Raw genomic sequence first — 19,693 nt, 5'->3', positions numbered from 1 at the left:
CTCAGGATATCAGTTATGAGTAAGGAAGAGTGAAATAATTCCAAGACAGCTCAGCTACATTCTTGACTGTCATGTGCAAGCAGAACTGCCTTTCCTGTCACTTTGTGGCACACATTCACTTATTCGTTGGTAATTCATTTATTTAACAGTTATTGAATGTCCAGTGTGGACCGGACACTGGCGTAGGCACCATAGTGAACAATCCACAATTCCAAGCCTGTTGTTGATTAAAGGAAATTACATTTATTTGTTCAGTCTATCCCATCCACCCCAGAATGTAAACTCTGTGAGGACAGAAACTTTGTTTTATTGCGAAAGCAGCCTAGAATCCAGGAAAGTGCTGGCAATAAAAAAAAACAGTAAGTAAACAGCTAATGGTCATTTAGTGTGACAAGTGTTATGCTATAGTACTGGAGCAGGAAGCAGCTTTTTTTTTTCTTTTCTTTCCTGAAAAGAAGCAGATAGGAAATAGGCTCATCAGCATTCACTCAGCAGCTTAAAAGAACCATAGACAGTATATAAACAAATGGATGTGATTGTATTCCAATAACTTTCTTTAATATAATTTATTGTCAAGTTGACTAACATACAGTGTATACAGTGTACTCTTGGTTTTGGGGGTAGATTCCTGTGATTCATCGCTTACATACAACACCCAGTGCTCATCCCAACAAGTGCCCTCCTCAATAACTTTTTGTTAGTTTATTTTTGAGAGAGAGAGAGAGGTAGAGACAGAACAAGTAGGGGAAGGAGAAGAGAGAGGGGGCGGGCACAGAGAATCCAAAGCAAGCTCAGGCCATCAGTGCAGAGCCCTATGCGGGGCTCGAACCCGCAAACCACAAGGTCATGATCTAGGCCAAAATCGGATGCTGAACTGACAAAGCCACCCAGGCACCCCCCCAATAACTTTTATTAGAGAAAACAAACTGGAGGCTGGTTTTGGTCCGAGGGCTGTAGTTTGCTAACCGTGTGTTGGAAATACACATGGGAAGCCTATATACTTAGACTCAACTGTGGAGGGTTTAGGGAGGCTTTCCAGAAAAAGTTTAAATCAGTAGTTCTCAAAATGTTAGCATGAGCATGCTCATCAGAGTCAGCTGGAGGACTTGTTAAAATACTTCTGAGTAGCACCCCAGAGTGTCTGAGTCCATAGGTTTGGGGTGGGACCTGAAAATGTGTATTTCTAATAAGACCCAGGTGATACTGATGCTTCTGGGATAATTTTTAAATAATACAGATGTCAAAATTGAAAGGCTATATTTGACTGAATGTTTTTAAAAGTTTTTTTTGAATTTTTTTTAACGTTTATTTATTTTTGAGACAGAGAGAGAGCATGAATGGGGGAGAGTCAGAGAGAGGGAGACACAGAATCTGAAACAGGCTCAGGCTCTGAGCTGTGAACACGGAGGCCAACATGGGGCTCGAACTCACAAACCATGAGATCATGACCTGAGCCGAAGTTGGACGCTTAACCAACTGAGCCACTCAGGCACCTCAGTTTTTAAAAGTTTAAGTAAACTATAGTGATTTATTAAGGGGGTGAGAATGTATGTGTGTATCGTATACTTGACATCAAATGATTGGTGAGTTTGTCATACAAACTTACAATGTACTAAGTGCTGTTAAGAGCCTTGTGCTTATTTTCTTCAGACACTCATCACAATGTCTAATTTTCTGGTTTATACTTACATTTCTTTTTTCCCTTTTCTACCTCCACACTCAGACTCGAAGCTGCCAGCACATCTTCCGGGATCTAGCTCAATGCTTGCATATGACATGTGTTTAGGAAAAAATGTAGAAGGATGAATAAATGAATGAAATGATTTCAAGATGTCACTAAGTAGATTAAAAACTTGAAAAATAATTTCAGTTAGATGATATATTGTAATCATTGTTATAACAATAAAGTATTAGAAAAATTTTAACAGAGCATTTTGTAAGTATATAGTAGCTCAAACACAAAATAGTCGCCATGAATAAGAGAAAATTTTGACCTAAAAAGGGGGCTTTCTAATTTTAATTTTTATATTTTTAGAAGAGAAGGTCTGTTAGTTGTAAAACAGCTAACTCGTATTTGGATTTTCCCCCATAATTCATAACTGATTTTATGAACACTTATTCTATGTCCGTCTCAAAGAAAACAAAAGGTGTGCAAAGGGCAAAGTAAATAAGGTCAGGATGATATATGAAGAAGCAAAATAAACAGTATAAAGAAATATCAACATTCCTTTAACAACCCATCACTAATAATGTGTCAGCAAGTGTGAGATCATCTTTAACTGGCAGCTCAACAGAAATAGATCATTTCAGTAAGGAAGGAAGTCTTAGTAAATTCAACACACCTATCAACAATTGCTTAACTATGTCAGAACACTAAAAGCTGCATAAAATAAATACATAATTAAAAACTACGACATGAAAATTAAAATGCGAGTCTTTCAAACTGGCTTTGGACTGAATCTTCAATCAGATGTAGCAAACTGAATTTTTAATAAGCTATCCTATTTTATTTTTCAAAGTAAAGGATTTGTCTTTAAATGGAAGAAGTGTTCTCAGTCTCCTGAGAAGTAGGCTCTTTTTGAGGGGAGGGGAAAGTTATTTTCGTGCTGAGCACTTCAAAATACATAGTAACAAAAATTGTCTTAGGTGTGAACTATGTATGAATTTCATTTCTTTTTGCCGCATATGTCCATACACTCTATTGGCCCTTATATATCTATGAGAAAAAGAGAGGAACTGTAATTCTGTCAACCATTAAATAAATACTAGTTATAATGATATTCACACAAACAGGATGTATTCTTTTTTTTATCATAGTATAATCATAAGTCTCTGAGGAAGATCTGAAAAGATCAGGTTCCTCATTATGAAACTCTTCAGCGGGAAAACCTTCTCCAAAATTCCCAGTGATCTTATACATGTTCTACGTGAAGAAGTCACCATTTAGATGCCGGCCATTACCCGTCTCGTTGAAAGCCAAGAGGATTACAAGACCACTAATTAAGTAAAATGACTTCTGCCCATTTCCCCACCCCTGATCCTAGAAAAAGGCAAGAGACAAATGAAAAGTTGATTATGTCCTTCTTCACATGGAGACCCTCAGACTGAGGGTTAGCCATTATTTTGCAAAGGGAAGAATAGGTGCTTAAAATGTTCACATGATTTAAACTGTGCTGGACTGGACTGGATTTTCTTTTTTTTTTTTTTTTTTTACCCAAAAGTGACCAGAAAGTTATGGGATTGCCCAAAACAAGAAAGGGAAATTCTGTAACAGCGTGTTTGATGGTAGAAGTTAGAATTTTTTTTAAATGTTGTAAATGTCATCATCTAATTGCAAATATTTAGCAAATTACTTACATGTGCAGATTTCTTATACTAGCCAGAATAATTCATTTTATCTAGTCCAATAATGCTTCTCTGATGGTAGCATCTAAAGATGTTTTGGTCAAGAAGCAGAGTAATTTCCCTTAATGCAAACTCAGAAGTTTAGTGTTATTTCCCTACCTTGATCTTGACTTCATCCTTCATTGATTTAACTAAAATCTTTTCAACCTAATTCGTGGTTAAGCCTTTAACATCTCTTAGAATTTAGTTATGTACTCTCATTTGTCTTGAGTTTATTCTTTCAAGTTTGAGTTATTCAAGTAAATAAGTCAATTTTAACATTATCCATTGTCTTCATGATTTTTTTTTTGTTTTTACTCTTAGGTGATTACTACTCCAAGATTTTATCTTCTCTAACTCAAAGTCTTATATTTTAAGCTATTGTCACACAAGGCTCCAGGCTTTACGATTGTATTTGAATTAAATCTGTCAAAGCCAACACTAATTTTTGGCAGCTACAGAGGAGAGCTATTCAAAATGTTCTTTTAAACCAGAGAACCCACACATCGTGTTGAATTGATTACAGGATGGTGGAGTTCATTTATAGAGCAGTAAGTTAATTTTCCTAAGGCTAATAAATTCATTTACTGCGTAAGTAACTAAATTCAATTTTCTATAAAAAGAAATATTGACTAAGTAAGCAAATACAATAACCTATACCAAACATATTTTATGAGGTTACTGATTATCACAAACTTCATATATAAATATTATGTTTCCGGGTGATTGACCAAAAAGTTCATAAATAGTTGAATATCTTGGGCTGTTCTCTCCTCAAAAAACAAAAGAGAGAAGCTCATGTAATCATGATAAGAAATGGAGTATGTATAGATTTTTACTTAAGTAACTGATTCCTACTTGGCTATATTCCAACACAACTCTTAATTGTAGAACTAATATAATCAAGGAAAGTAAATATTTTCTTGCTGTCTTTATGTTGCTTAGAAGGGCAGTTTTACATGTCACTTAAGTACCTATGAGAAGAAAATAAGTCAAAATTATTTTCTTCACTAGGTCTGCTATCCAATTCAAATATAAGATTTCTTTTATAACTAAGGTCCATCAAATTAAAGCTTATAATTTCTGATCTCTACTAATAAAAGTTGCCTGTGCTTTATCTAAATTGTCCTCAGCCATGTTATAGTATTTCTGAGGCTGAGAACCAGAAACTTCAAATGTAGCAATTCCAGCAGCTTAGAGCAATGTAGGATAAGGGTTTTTTTTTGTTTCATTTTCAATATCTTTCTTAGTGAGAGCAAATATTTCTTTCTTTCTTTCCTTTTTTCTTCCTTTCTTTCTTCCTTCCTTCCTTTTCTTTTTTTGAGATAAAGAGAGAGCAAGTCAGGGAAAGGGGAAGATGGGGAAAGAGAGAAAGAGAGATCATCTTAAGCAGGCTCCACACATGGAGCCTGATGAAGGACTCCATTTCAACATTGCAACATCATGACCTGAGCCAAAATCAAAGGGTGGGTTGCTTAACTTGGGAGCCACCAAGACCAAAGACCCGAGACCAAATATTTCTTGATCCTGTTTGGACACAGATCATATTGAGAAAATATCATTAGCCGGTAGCCTTTTAGGAATGTAGACTCTTTCCTCTGTTGCAAAGAAAAGCCTAAAGTCACAAATTCAGTGTTATTGAAAATAGTTTACTATATGCAGAGAAGCATTCTGAGGATTCAAAAGGGAACAAGCTAAGAGCCTGCGTTCAAGATGTTCCGAGCTGCACGTACAAGGTGTTTTACAAATGTACTGCATCATTAAAATAAGGAGTGTGTTACAAAGCCACTGTGCAAGTACCAGTAAAGCAGGACTCTTTAAGAATATATTAATGATTCTTTAATTAAATTTGGGATGCTTTTAAAAAATGATGGAATACCAAACAGAGGCCTGAAGAATCCTGATCCTGTATTTTCAATTTTGAAGGCCTGCTAAGGGATCAGTAATTATTGGAGGCACTTAATAAATGTTAATTATTTGTTATGAGTTTCAAAACATTAGGATCCAGTGAAAAATATGAGCTATTTGGCAAGCCTCAGTCAACACAAACTTTCCATTAACCAAAATACCTTAGCCTAAACCACCCCAGGGGAACTGGAGATTTATCATACTGTCAGGAAACTTACATTCTAAAAATAGATGTTTGATTTTGAGGAAGCATGGGCTATATACAATAATCTTAGAATCGGATGTATTAATATATATATTTCTCAAATCTGTTCCTTGCTGAGATTAATTTTTCTAGAAAAACCAGGGATTGAGTCTTTCTCTTTACATTTGGTAAAGTATTGCTTTCTTATTTCTTCATTACATTTTCCAGGCTAAAATAAATATCTGTTTTTTAATGCCTCTTTTCAAATTCATTTTGTGAACATCTATTCCCAGTGTTCTGTTCAATTCCCAATATTTAAACCACAGCTGAAATCAAAAGCCTCAGTCTTCTCAGCCATGTTGCAGAATTAATCTACCATTTGTCACTCTTCCTGCCCTTAGCTTCTCCACACACTTCATTGTCTCACACACTCATTCACTGAGAACAAAGAGAACATTTGTAAACCAACTATACAGTTAGTACATGAGTAACAAATGAAAGGATAGGTGGGTAAAACATGGTAAGCAGGAGGATAGGAGAAGAAAAAACAAACAAAAAAATGCAGAGATAAAATGAGGGAGGGAGAGGCACTGAGGGAGTTGTTCACCAAGCTACCACAGAATATATGCTAATGATATCTAGTCTTTCCATTAACCATTTGAGGAGGAGCCTTTATTAGGTTAGCTTTAAGCCTCAAAGCACTTCATGCATTCTAATACGTTTAACAGGTACTTAATTACTATAAAAAAAACCTTGCATTTCTTTCCAAATCCAAATGTGATTGTGGATATAACTATGAAATGAATTAAGTACATACTATTATACCGTGACATGTACAATTGATCTTTAAGGAATGCTGTTACATTTACTACTTGCATAATCGCAGGCTTTGTTCTGGTTATGTGATGGCATGTGAACACAACTTAAGCAAATTGCAGTGGTTATAGGTTTTCCCAGAGTTAATCTATATTTGGTTAAATGTGTTGGAGTATAAGAGTTTTTTTTTTTTTTAAGTTTAAACATGTTCTCAATCTGTTTTTAATTTTCTGCCATTTAGTTTTACAAGATGCAGTATTGTAGAAAGTGGTGCCACTCATTTCTAAAATGCCATAAAACCTCTTGTACAATAATTAAGTCAGGCCTCATATAAAATTCATTTTTTTTGTTCGTTCCTTTTGTAATAGAAGTTTATGTCCACAGTTTAACCTAAGATAAACCAAACAAATATATTTGTGCCCTACCCATAATAAGACAAAAAAATCAAGGCATCCAAGTGGTTTTTTTGTTAATTTAAATCCAAGTCAGTTAACACACAGTGTAGTAATGGTTTCAGGAGTAGAAGTTAGTGATTCATCCCTTACATACAACACCTAGTGCTCATCCCAACAAGTGCCCTCCTTAATGCCCATCACCCATCTAGCCCATCCCCCCACCCAACACCCCTCCAGCAACCCTCAGTTTGTTCTCTGTATTTAAGAGTCTCCTATGATTTGTCTCCCTGTCTGTTTTTATCTTATTTTCCTTGTCCTTCCCCTATGTTCTTCTGTTTTGTTTCTTAAATTTCACATATGAGTGAAATCATATGGTATTTAAGACATCCAAGTTTAAAAGAAACTCCTATTTGTTTAAATTATTTGTATGCGAATAAATTAATGCACCTTTTAAGTGTAAATATCTCTTTTAGATCTGTATCTTTCTAGCTTTCTTTTCAAAATGCATACTCAAACATGGTATTTTTTCTATCTGCTAGAACAAAGCAAAGATCAACACAGACATAATAGGTACTAATCTCCTTTATTTGTATGCGTGCCACTAATAGAAATAGGCTTTCTATTTCATCCTATAGAAATAGGATAAAAACAAAGTATTTTATTGTGGAAAGAACTCTGAACTTAGAGTCAGGTGGAAAAAGCCCTAGACCTGCTCCACCCCCAACACTAGGCACACGTGGGCAAAGTGGTCAGGTGCTCTGAATTAAGGCTCCACCTCAAAGCCAATAAATCCATGACTTTTACATTGTGTTCCAGAGGGGCTGCAGGGATTCCATAAGTATTTTATTCTAGTTATGTGTGTATATAATTGTGGTAAAATACACATAACATAAAATTTACCATCTTTGGGGCGCCTGGGTGGCTCAGTCGGTTAAGCATCTACTTCAACTCAGGTCATGATCTCATGATTCATGAGTTCAAGCCCCACATCAGGCTCTGTGTTGACCGCTCAGAGCCTGGAGCCTGCTGGGGATTCTGCATCTCCCTCTCTCTCTTTCTGTCCTTCCCCCACTCATGCTCTGATTCTCTCTCTTTCTCTCTCTCAAAAATAAATAAACATTTTTAAAAAGTTTACCATCTTAGCTATTTTAAGTGCACGGTGCAGTAGTATTAAGTACATGCACGTTGTTGTGTAATCAATCTCCAGAACATTTCATCTTGCAATGTCCAAATTCTATATCCATTAAACTAACTCCCCATATTCCCCCTCCCCCAGTCCCTGGTAACCACCAATCTGCTTTCTGTTTCTATGAGTATCACTACTCTAGCTACCTCAGATAAATGGAACTATATAGTATTTGTCCTTTGTGACTGGCTTATTTCACTTAGAATAATGACCTCAAGGCTCATAAACCATGTTGTGGCATGTGTCAGAATTTCCTTCCTTTTCAGGGTGAATAACATTCCATTGTATGTATATACTACATTTTATTTATCCACTCATCTGTTGATGGACGTTTGGGTTGATTCCACCCTTTGACTAACATGAATAACAACACTGTTATAGACATGAGTGTACAAATATCTCTTTAAATATTTAAATATTCAAATATTTCAATTTTTTAAATACTTAAACTAGAAATGAGTACGTGAACATTAAAATGAACTATAAGCCAAAGTTTTACCTATTTCTGATCTCCAGTATATTAATGTATCTTTGTATAAACTTGGAAAATGATGTTTAGTTTGCTTCTATGTTTACTTACATACGAATTTTTATATGTAGGTCATTAGCTATAAAGCTTAGGCTATAATATTGACCTTTTATTTCAGTCCCAGCCTGTACATGTCTGCTTACATACAGAGTCCATGCTAAAGCACTCAGACAACATACACAATTAAACATCACTCAATGTTTGGGCATTTCTGTTTGGTCCATATTTTCTTCATGGTAGAGTAACATGTACAGTAAATGCACACTATATATCATGTCATAATAATATCAGGCTCTGACTTTATTGTTAGTGTAAAAGAATTGTTAACTCACTTTTGTATCTCTGACAAAATACAGTAAAACCTTGGATTGCGAGTAGCTTGTTCTGTGAGTGTTTCTCAAGACGAGCAAACATTTTTAATAAATTTTAACCTGATAAACAAGTGGTGTTTTGCAATACAAGTAGAATGTGAGGCCAATGTCAAATGATCACAACTGAGCCCACGGTTCTCTCTCTCTCGCTCATTTGCTGTGGGATTGTGGATGATCATCCCATGCTTGAATGCTTGGTCCCAGGCTACAGTGTTTGGCAGAAATCAGTGATTTTTCAGAACATTGGAAGGTGCCCACAACTGGAACTAGTGTATTTTTGGTCACTTCAAAGCACCTATGGACAGTCCTTTGCTTTTTTGTACAAGAGTAAGCTTAGGAATGCTTTGCTTTATTCGAAGTCAGGCTGCCTGCAGATATATACCCTCTCCTCTGCTGCCTTATTGCCAATTTCATTAAATACAGTATATGACAAGAGTTTATTAATACTGTGCTGTAGTCAACATCTATGCGAGAATGTACAATGGCCCCCATGCAGAAATAGATTCCATTGAGCCAATAGATTGCAGTGATTCCATTAGTGATAGTGAAAGTTGTCCTACACAATAACCCTCCTCTCTCTTGTCTCCCTCATACCAGTCATGAAGGTTTCCAAAGGTAAGTGCAGATTAATTTGTTTATTTTTCTTTATATTTTCTTTATTTTGTATTACATTACAGTATTGTAATAATTTTTATATGAACATTTTTGGGTTGTAGAATGAATCATCTGAGTTTCTGTTATTTCATATGGGGAAATTCCCTTTGATATTCAGTACTTTGGATTACAAGGATGTTTCTGGAATGAATTATGCTCACAAACCAAGGTTTTACTCTCCCAGCAATTGTTACAAAATGGTGGGAGATCTTTTCAATCATGTAGGCAAAATATCCTTTATCAGCTACTAGTTTTCTCCCTACCTTTGCAAACCTGGTGAAATCCTACCCATCCATCACAACAGTAAAAGTGTCACCTCCTCCAGGAAGCTTCATAGAACTCATTTTCATAACCTCACAGAGCTACTCTGTCATTCTTTTGTTTCTACACTGTAGTCTATACATTGCTGCATGCTTCTTTTAGTCCACCTTTGATGTTTTGATGCTTTTATTTTAATGAATCTAATTTTCCCTCTTCACTGTAAATTTCTTAAGGGCAAAGGCTGTGTCTTTATTCATCTCCATGTCTGTAGCTCATTGTACAATAATCATTCAGTAAAAGATTTATGAGAGAGTCAGCCTTTATGAAGTTAAATTTAAGCCTCAAAGGACTTCATACATTGTAATACACTGAGAAGGTGCTTCATAATAGTCTTAATTACAATCCATGCATGAATAGACAAATGTTAAGGTTCCCTGTCCTTCTAGATAGACTATTTGATGAGTGTCCTAAGGTTCCAAATGATCTGTTTTAAAAAATAGTTACCATTCATAACAACTTACTGTGTGATCCAGAATTTTCTCTGAACAGTACAATCAAAGCAAAATATAGAAATAAAATTGGTTATTGTAACTAATATAATTACAACTTCCATGTTCAGATTTTTAGACATTTGTGTTCATCAAAACAGACTATTTTAAATCTAAATTTATAAGATAAATTTATACTAATTAAATTCCAATTTTATCAGTGTTGTACATTAGAATTACACATGTGAACTTATTTGGTCAAATGAGATTCTGTTAATAAAACAAAAAGTTTTGAAAAACTTGTGATCGGATGATCTCTGAGGATTCTTCCAGCTCTCACAGTTTATGAGTTAATAGCCCTCCTCACTTCCATCCAGTCTTTACACTCTCATTCATGTTTTATTTAGATAGTCCATGGAAACCTGTTCCCAAGCTGCAGCACCAAACTATACTAGGCAAGGAAAAACCCCATCCTTGTGGTGAAATCAGAGCATTCTTCAAGGTAGAATTAAAAATTCCACTCTGTGTCCCCATAAAGGACATGAGCTTTAATCTTTGACCAAACTACACACAGGCTGTTCCACCTGTGTCTTAAAAGAATGACCTCCAATTATTGAACATGAATGTTTATGGATATCACATGGCTCACTATGTCTGCAAATAAGATTGTAGTGTTGACAAAGTATACTTGGTAAGTTCATTTCCAAAGACACACATTAACACCCACTCACTACCAGGTCCTATGAAAGATTCTGGGTGTATCTCTTTCTTCTCTTTATAGAGTCTTTAAAAGGAAAAGCTACATATTTATCTCCTTCTCCTTACCTTCCATTCCTTCTTCAACCTTCAACCATCAGGCTTATACTCTGCTACTCCATATAAACCACCATGTAAAAGACTCTCATTACTTTCTAATTGCCAAATTCAATAGACTTCTGTCAATTTTTACCCTATTTTACCTCTGATGCATTTGTCATGTTGCCTGCTTGTTTCTACCTTCACTTCCTTAAATCCATTCTATCTGCCGTTCCTAACTTTTTATATTTTTCATCTTAGAGTTCCTTTTTGTCTATTTACACTTCAAATGTTACATTTCCCAATGTTGTATCCTTTCTTCCCTTCTTTTCTCTCTCTAGATGATTCATCCATATATATAGCTTCAGTAACTCCATATACATGGCTATCAGTTACATGGATAGACCCATGGGTAGATCCCAAATCCACAGTTCTAATCTAGAGATTAGATTTCCCTCAATTCCATGTGTGGCCATTTGTCTCTCCTTGGAAACCCAACATGCACCCCAATCTAAATGTATCTAAAACTGACCTTGTTACCTATCTTCCTGGGGTTATTTCATCCTCCACTTCTTGCCTAAACTATTGCAAAGTCTTCCAATAGATCTCCCTGTTGCCAAATTCCCATCCCTGAGTCTGTCCACTAAGCTTGCCTACTTGAACATACCCACTGACCTTTGTCTCACGTTTTCCTTATACAAACCTAGAGGTAGTTTTGCCATTTGGGAAACAGTCTTGAGGCACTAGCCTGCTATTTTCTTGGTGTTAGGCTCCCTGAAATGAATTCCTTTCTTGCTTCACCACCAAATTATATATATATATACACACACACACACACACACACACGCACACATATATATAGGTTTTGTCACTTCCATGCATAAAATTCATTCCTGACTCCATTTACCCACATTATAAAGTCCAAATTCCATCACATGACATTAAAAGCTTTCCTGACCATATCCTTACCTATAATTACAGCTTTATCTTTTGTACTGCCCCACACAAATTTCCAATTTGCAAATCAACAACCCTATACCTGTTTCCACACTGGTCCAACTGTATAGAATATTTTACATAGCAGTCTGTCAATCTGATGAACTATACATTTTTCCAAATAACTCAGGAGTTCCTCTCAAATGAAATTTTCCATCACTCGACGTTACATCCAAGCAAACAGAAAAGCACTATCTTTTGTGATTCCACTGTAGTCAATACATGCTCTTATCATGGAACCTATGACTATTAACCCTATTTTTTATGTGTTTCTTTTACCTTTACATATTGTAAGCTTTTTTTTTTACTGTAGGCTTCTTAAAGGCAGCACTTGCAGCATTTTTGTCATTTTTATCCCCAACTTGTCACATATTAAGTATGCAATAAGTGATTGACAAAAGCATGATTACATGAATAAATTAATGCAAATGTTTCTTGCCCTCAACCATTTCAAAGTCTAATGGGGAAACATACTCAAACATCAAAAACTATAAGAGTTGCATCTGTAGTGGTTGACTTGTTTGCCTTCTGACTATTATCTCCAGACAGGTCAAGGGAAAACACATACATTCATTGTGAACAGGAAGTGTTTTTCTGTGTCTTTTGCAATTTGTTTATATCATTCCTGTCATTTCCTAGTTCTACTATAGCTATGTAGTTGGTTTTATATATCTCCTAAATATAGCAGCTAAATACAGACATAGATCTGAGCACAATTTTGCAATATAAAATTTGTCAAACTATCCACATAGCAGTTTACATTTTGAGAAGAATGAATTTTATGAGAAATATATGAGACGATACACCTTTTCAAGACAAATGCATTTTTACCAAGACTTGTATTCTCTGGTTAACAAAGGTTATATGAATTAGAACTCATTTAAGGTTGTGGTGGTTTTACCTGTTGACAAATTGTAGAATGGACAAAATAGGAAGATACAAAAAAAAAATAGAAACTGGACCCAGTAGTTGAAATTCTGAATTGTTCTCCAGGAGTTAGTCATTTTTTTCCCATTGGAAGAAGGTCAGGGTGAGAGGTCTGGAGTAGATGGAGAAATGATGAATGTAATGAGGGGAAGAGGTTGAGGAAATTGTTCTAGAACCCATGATTTAGGTTTCAAATAAAGATACTTTCTAAAGGAAATGAAATTGGTGATCTCGGTTTGCTCCCTGGCAACTACTGTAGCAGAAATGCAATTTGAATGCATCAATGTGTTTCACATATTGGTAATCTCTGTGGAAATGTCTAATGAGCTCCTGTTGGGGCAGTTTTCCATATTATGTTTCAGTGCTAGGGCATGCATTTGTCCGGATGTCTGTAGCATCCTGAGCTGCTCAACAAATTTTAAACATTTTGGAGATAAAAATAGTTTGAGGCTTTCCCTAAGCACTCCCCAAAGCAGCAAGCTGATAGCAAAGGTGCAGCCCAAAAACCTTAATAACTGAAGCCTGCCTCACCTGAGTACTCAGCATGACAAGAAACTGGCTGACATTTACATGGAAAACCACATATTCCACGTGGCTATTGATGAGCTTATTTTCAGAAAGAAATACAGTTGTCATTTAATCAAAATGTAACACATTGGTATGAAATTTGATGAGCTAGCACAAAGTCAACTGTGTTTGATGTCTTGTTTCCAATTAACTTAAAACATTTTTTTAATTTTCCCTACTTCCTAACAATTCACTTTTAAAAATCCATTCATAAAAATTAAACACAATGTGCTGCATTTAAATATCTATCTTTATCTGCTTCTATTTCCATCCCTTTCTTTTGCAGTCCCTTGCTTCCTTTTTTTTTCCTCAATAAAGAAATGAGAAATAAAGAGGGACTGCCATCTACTGGTATATAGGAAACATTTCTGAAATAGTTGAACAGCACCAGGTATTGTAATAGTTTTACCAAGGACATTGCCAGAGACAAAGAAAAGGTTGCGATGCTTTAAGCTCTTTAAATGAAACCCTGGTTAATATATTCATTTATTCGTTCATTCACTAATTTCAACAAATTAAATTTAGAACTTGCAGTATTGCTAAGCACTGAGCTGAATCCATAGAACAGAGATTTCTAAATCATGGTACTTGATAGAAAAACCATTTCATTTTCTTTCCCTCCTCTGTTCATGTGCTGTCGATAGTATACAAATCTGTTTTTGTAGCATTCACTTGAGTTAATGGATTGAGCCTCTGAGGATAATTTCTGGAAAATATTAAATATTTACAGGCTATGCTGCCAGCAAAAAATCCCAGGAGGTCTCCAGAGGCATACAAATCTTATAAATACCTTTTCTTCACTCTTTCAAAATTCAGGGTACTTATTTTAATATATTTAATAATCTTTTTAAATATTACCTTCCACAAAGGAATGAAGAAAAGGTAGAAATGTAGTTCTGTTGCGTATGTTCCTTAATAGGAGGCACAGAATAGGAATATTGGAAGTGTTACAGAAAAAAACCCACAGATATTGATTTCACAACATGAATACTGATCAATACATCAAGAACATTCAGCCTATACCTGGGAAGCTTTGGCAAGCTTTCTCTATGCTCCTGACTCCGATCAAACCAAAACTCACTCAGGCAATGAAAAAGCCTACAATGCATATGATCATAAAACACCAGTGGGAAAAAAAAAGATCATTGAACAAACATTAGAAATTAGAAGCATTTTAGTTGTATACAAGATTATAACTATTCAGTTGTAATTTTGCTATTTTTCTATGAAACCTTGGTTTTCCCATTACACATCAACTTTGAAGACAATCAGATTTTGAAGATGATTCAATGACACTTATGGATGAGCCCCAAGTCAGTTTCATCATCATTGCAAATTCAAACTTTTTCAATATCCCTGTACCCACAATACCCATTATTATAACACTCATAATTCTCTTTGGCAACTAAAATAACACATATCTTTCATCTGCTTCTATAAACCAATCATAGCATAGTGCTTGGCCTGTTGTATTACCCCAATACACTTATATCAAAGGACTGGATGAATATCATTGAGGTTTTCTTGTGTGTGGATAATCAGAGAGGCTGCAACCAGTGATGTGTCAGTGCTCTGCTCTATTGTTTCCAGAGTCTTACTTAATTTTGCTCTTTTATAAAAATTACAGTGAAATAATTCTTGACTTACAGAAGAGTTGCAAAGGTGGTAGAGAGGGTAATCTCATACCCTTCATTCAGCTTCTCCTTAATGTTACTATCGCGTAGAACCAAGGTATAATTATTAAAAGTGAGAATTTGACATCACTACAGTACTATTAACTGCAAATGTACTTTGGATTTCCCCAGCTTTTCCATGATTGTCCACTTTTTTTGTTGTTCCAAGGTACCAAAATGCACTTAGTTGTTATATCTCTAGACCCCTCCAGTCCGTGACAGTTCCTTGTTTTTCCTTATTTTTCATGACCTTGACACTTGGGAAGAACACTGGTCATAAGCTTTGTAGAATGCCCCTCACTTTGTGTTTGTCTGATGTTTTCTCATAATTACACTGGCATTGTAGACTTTTGGAAGTAATACCACAAAGGAGAGGTGTGATTTTCATCACATTAGATCAGTGGATCCATGATATCACTGTGCCTTACTATGACAATGTTGACTTTAATCACGTGATGAAGTATCTGCCAGTTTCTCCCCTGTAAGTCCTACCTGCTGGAAGGAGGAGGAAGTATCAAAGACTGTTACTCTTTCTCCAGGCTTGGGGCGTTTGCTCACTTCAAGTGCTGATCAGAACTCAGTAATCAGCTGAAAATGAGGGGAATCCTTTTAAGTTTCTAGAGCTTTGTCCTACTATCCACTGCTCTCTTGCCCAGCGTGTTGCACTATAAATTTCTTTCTGCATTCTCAACTCTGTTTTCTCAACTCAGGAAAACTGTGAGGCTCTGTTTGGGTTCCCTCTCCTTGTACTGAGTCCTAGAAATTCTCTTAAGGCAATAAGTTAGATCAATAGTAGGATTGACTCATCTTTTTTCCTTCTCTCAGATGCTGGTTGTTCAATGTCTGAAAACTACTTTTTTGAACATTTTTTTCTTTTTGTTTGTTTGTTTAAGGTGTACAGGTATATCCAGGTCTTTATTCCATGTGGCCAGAAGCAGATGCCTGGTCCAAAGTTTTAAATACCATCTATATGCTACTGCCACCAAAATTAAAATTTTAGTCCAGAACTCTCCCTTGAAGTGCAAACATATCCTATATCCTATTTTATATTTTTCCTTAAATGCTCATTGACATTCCAAACCCAACTTAGCCAAGGCAGAACTCGTGATTCACTGCCCTCCCATCCATTTCTCTCCCCTCTTCCCAATCTCAGTACATATCACCACCAGCCCCCTAGATGTTCAATTCAAACATCAGGAGTTATCCTTGACTCCTCTCTTCCCCTAACTTCCATATCCAATATATTAGCAATTCCTATTTTTCTATTTTAAATGCATATCCAATCCAGCCTCTTGTCACTCTCTACACTACAACCACTCTCAGAATCACTCATCTGAGCCATTGCAGATACCTCCCCTTTCATTGATTATCCAGCAGCCAGAATATTCTTGTAAAACATACATAAGATCATGTTACCTCACTGATAATGAATTTTCAGCAGTTTCCCATTGCAATTAGAAAACATTCCACACACACGACCATGACCTTCAAGGGCCTTCTTGTTCTGGATACTGTCTCCATCTCCAACCTCATTTGATACCTCTATTTTCCTCCATTCTAGGCACATACGCTTCCTTTCTATTCTCAGAACATATCAAGCATCTTCCCACCTCAGAGTTCTTATACTTTTTATTTCTCTTTCCTGGAATGCACTTTCCCCACCCTTGTGATATGGCTGGGGTTTTGTTGTTGTTGTTGTTTTGTTTTGTTTTGTTTCTCCCTGTCATTCAGGTTTCAGCTTTAAAGTCACCTTCTTCAGAAAGCGTTCCTTGGCCACTATTTAAAGTTGATCTCCTACCTCCAATTAATTTCTTTCATATCATGGTATTTAGTTCCTTTATAATTCTTAAAATAAGTTTTCATTAGCTTTTTTACTTGATTCTTTGTTTATTTATCAATGTTTCTTAGATTCCTAGAGAAAAGAAAGTCATCTATCTTTTTCACAACTGTATCTGTGTTGTATGATACAGTGTCTCATATGTATTACCTGTTCTATAGAATTTCTTGAACAAATGAATAAAGATATAAATACTTTTTTCAGAGATAAGAAGGAGGCTAATGTGATGATCCAGGCAAGATCTGACTTGGTAAGTAAGAATCTAGACAGAGTGTCAGCAAACAATAGTTACTGTGCTTGTCTCCTATTTTTGTAAATAAAGTCATGTGGAAACACAACCACTCCCATTTTATCATGCATAGTCTGTGGCCATAGTGTCAGTATTTGCAACAGAGACCATATACCCTAGGAAGCCTAGAATATTTACCATCTGTCCCTTTATAGAAAATGTTTGCCAACTCCTGATCTAGACATACGTAGAAATATTGGAGATACAGCAGGAAAAGTAGAAAATCTAAAGCATTACTCTCAGACCACAACTCTGTGTGTCATGATAATCTACATGCAATTCATCTCCCACTTTGTGGTCTGTTCACTGCATTCTTCCCTACATCACCTAACCCCACAGTTCAGATAACTATTTTTAATAGCATGTATCTCATGCTTCTGAGATCTTGACTATAAATCTCAAAACCTCCTTTACTACTGTAAACATAAAGCCAGGACCTGACTTAAACATTCTATAGCTCCTCACAATATTCCAGAACTTTCCAGTTACATTTGCTGATTCAAAAACTACTATCACTCTTGCTATTTATTTTGTATGTTGACAATGTTGCCATTTCACAAAACTTATTAAAATGCATATTGTTTTGTCAGAATTCTATTAAAATGTAATTTCAACCAGAAACAGGGATCCATCTTTCTAGGACCATTAGGTCCTTTTAAATGAGCATTCGATGCATTCAACCTTCCAGACTAGAGCAATACCAGCTAGACCACTAGAAATGCAATGTATATTTCCAGTGCTTTCCCAAGTTGTTAAAATCAATCCAAATTAAATAAATAAATAAATAAATAAATATAAATGTTTTTACTCAACTAGCAATGAGTGTGACAAAAAGTGAAATCATACACTTTTTCTACCTTCCGGTACTCTTATACTTGGAAGCAGGAGGCCATGGAAGACTTCATTCGTCTGCCAGGGAAGTCTCTGATTTTCCCAAGGTTGCTTCGCTTTGTCACCATCCCATCTTTTAGGAAGGGACTTGTCAACTTCATATGACCACAGTTCAGATACATAGTTATTACCACCTAAACACAAATGATGTTATAATGTCACCATTTCCTGATCCAAAATGAAAAGTGAAGGCACCTGGGTGGCTCAATCAGTTAAGTGTCTGACTATTGATTTTGACTCAGGTCATGATCTTAGGGCTCATAAATTTGAGCACCACACCGGGCTCCACAGTGTGGAGGCTGCTTGGTATTCTCTCTCTCTCTCTCTCTCTCTCTCTCTCTCTCTCCCCCCCTCCCTCCCTCCCTCCCTCCCCTGTGCATGCTTTCTTTCTCTCAATCGATAGATAAAAAGAAAATAAGAAAAGTGATTAAGAGGTCACCAGATCACAAAGAAAAATGCTGAATTTGGGGAAGGGACTATTATGGGCCCATGTACCTTACTCCCTTGCTTTGCCCTACTTGGTTATATTCTTGAATATGACGAGGGCATGAATAATTAAGCTACGGGTACCAAATATAAGTTTGTCATCACAGGTAACATTGGTCACTACAGGGGAAGATGGGGACATATTAAGATGATGTGAACACTTCTGTGGGTAACTATCTTAGATACTTTACATCTATGGAAAAGCAACCAGCATGGTAACTTGAATGCCTTGGAACACCCCAAGCTCACACTTTAAGCAAAACCAAAACAAAATGAAAACAACCTGTTTACATACTTTCCATAACCGGTTTTTTCATTACTTAGTACATCCTGCAGCAAAGGCCTAGGACCAATAAAAACCAAAAGGAATCAAAACAATCTTAAAACATAACCATGTTATTTACAGAGTGCAAAGTTTAATATTCAAGATTAACTCAGATTAACCTGGTAACATCTAAAAAGTACATAAATATGTAAATAAAATTATATTAAGGACGAAGGAACAGAGTATATCAAATTTTCAAATGTTCCTCTGAATATCAGAACAAGATATTGGCTTATCATTAAGAAGCCAATTTATATTAGTTAGATGTGCTAAACATCGATTAACCAGAAAATAGTCTTTCATAATTATTGTATTTATAGACACTCCCTTCATCCCCAAAGTTAAGAATATAAAAGATATTTTTATAGTAAATATTGAATACCATGGATTTTAACTTTTTTACTCCTTTCTAGTTTATTATTGATCAATACCAACATCTCACCTAAAAAGAAAAAAAAATACCCAAATTATACAAGCAACAGCTTGGATTTATAAAACAACAGTATTTATAGTACAGCAATATCAAAAATTAGTTCACTTATCTGTCAGCAAATGACCCCACTATTTGACATATGGATGGAAAAATAGGAGATTGGGCTCAGGTTTTCAGTTTGTATAGTTTTTCTTACCTAGTTTGCTAAATATCTACAAATACTACAATTCTATTATTCTCTTGACCCAAATTTTCTCGGTTTCTCAAAAAGATTGGAGCCAGCTCCAGATTCTGTCTC

The sequence above is a fragment of the Panthera uncia genome, chromosome D1 (assembly GCF_023721935.1).
Source record: "Panthera uncia isolate 11264 chromosome D1, Puncia_PCG_1.0, whole genome shotgun sequence".
NCBI classification, from domain to species: Eukaryota; Metazoa; Chordata; class Mammalia; order Carnivora; family Felidae; genus Panthera; species Panthera uncia.
This window is presented reverse-complemented; position numbering follows the sequence as displayed.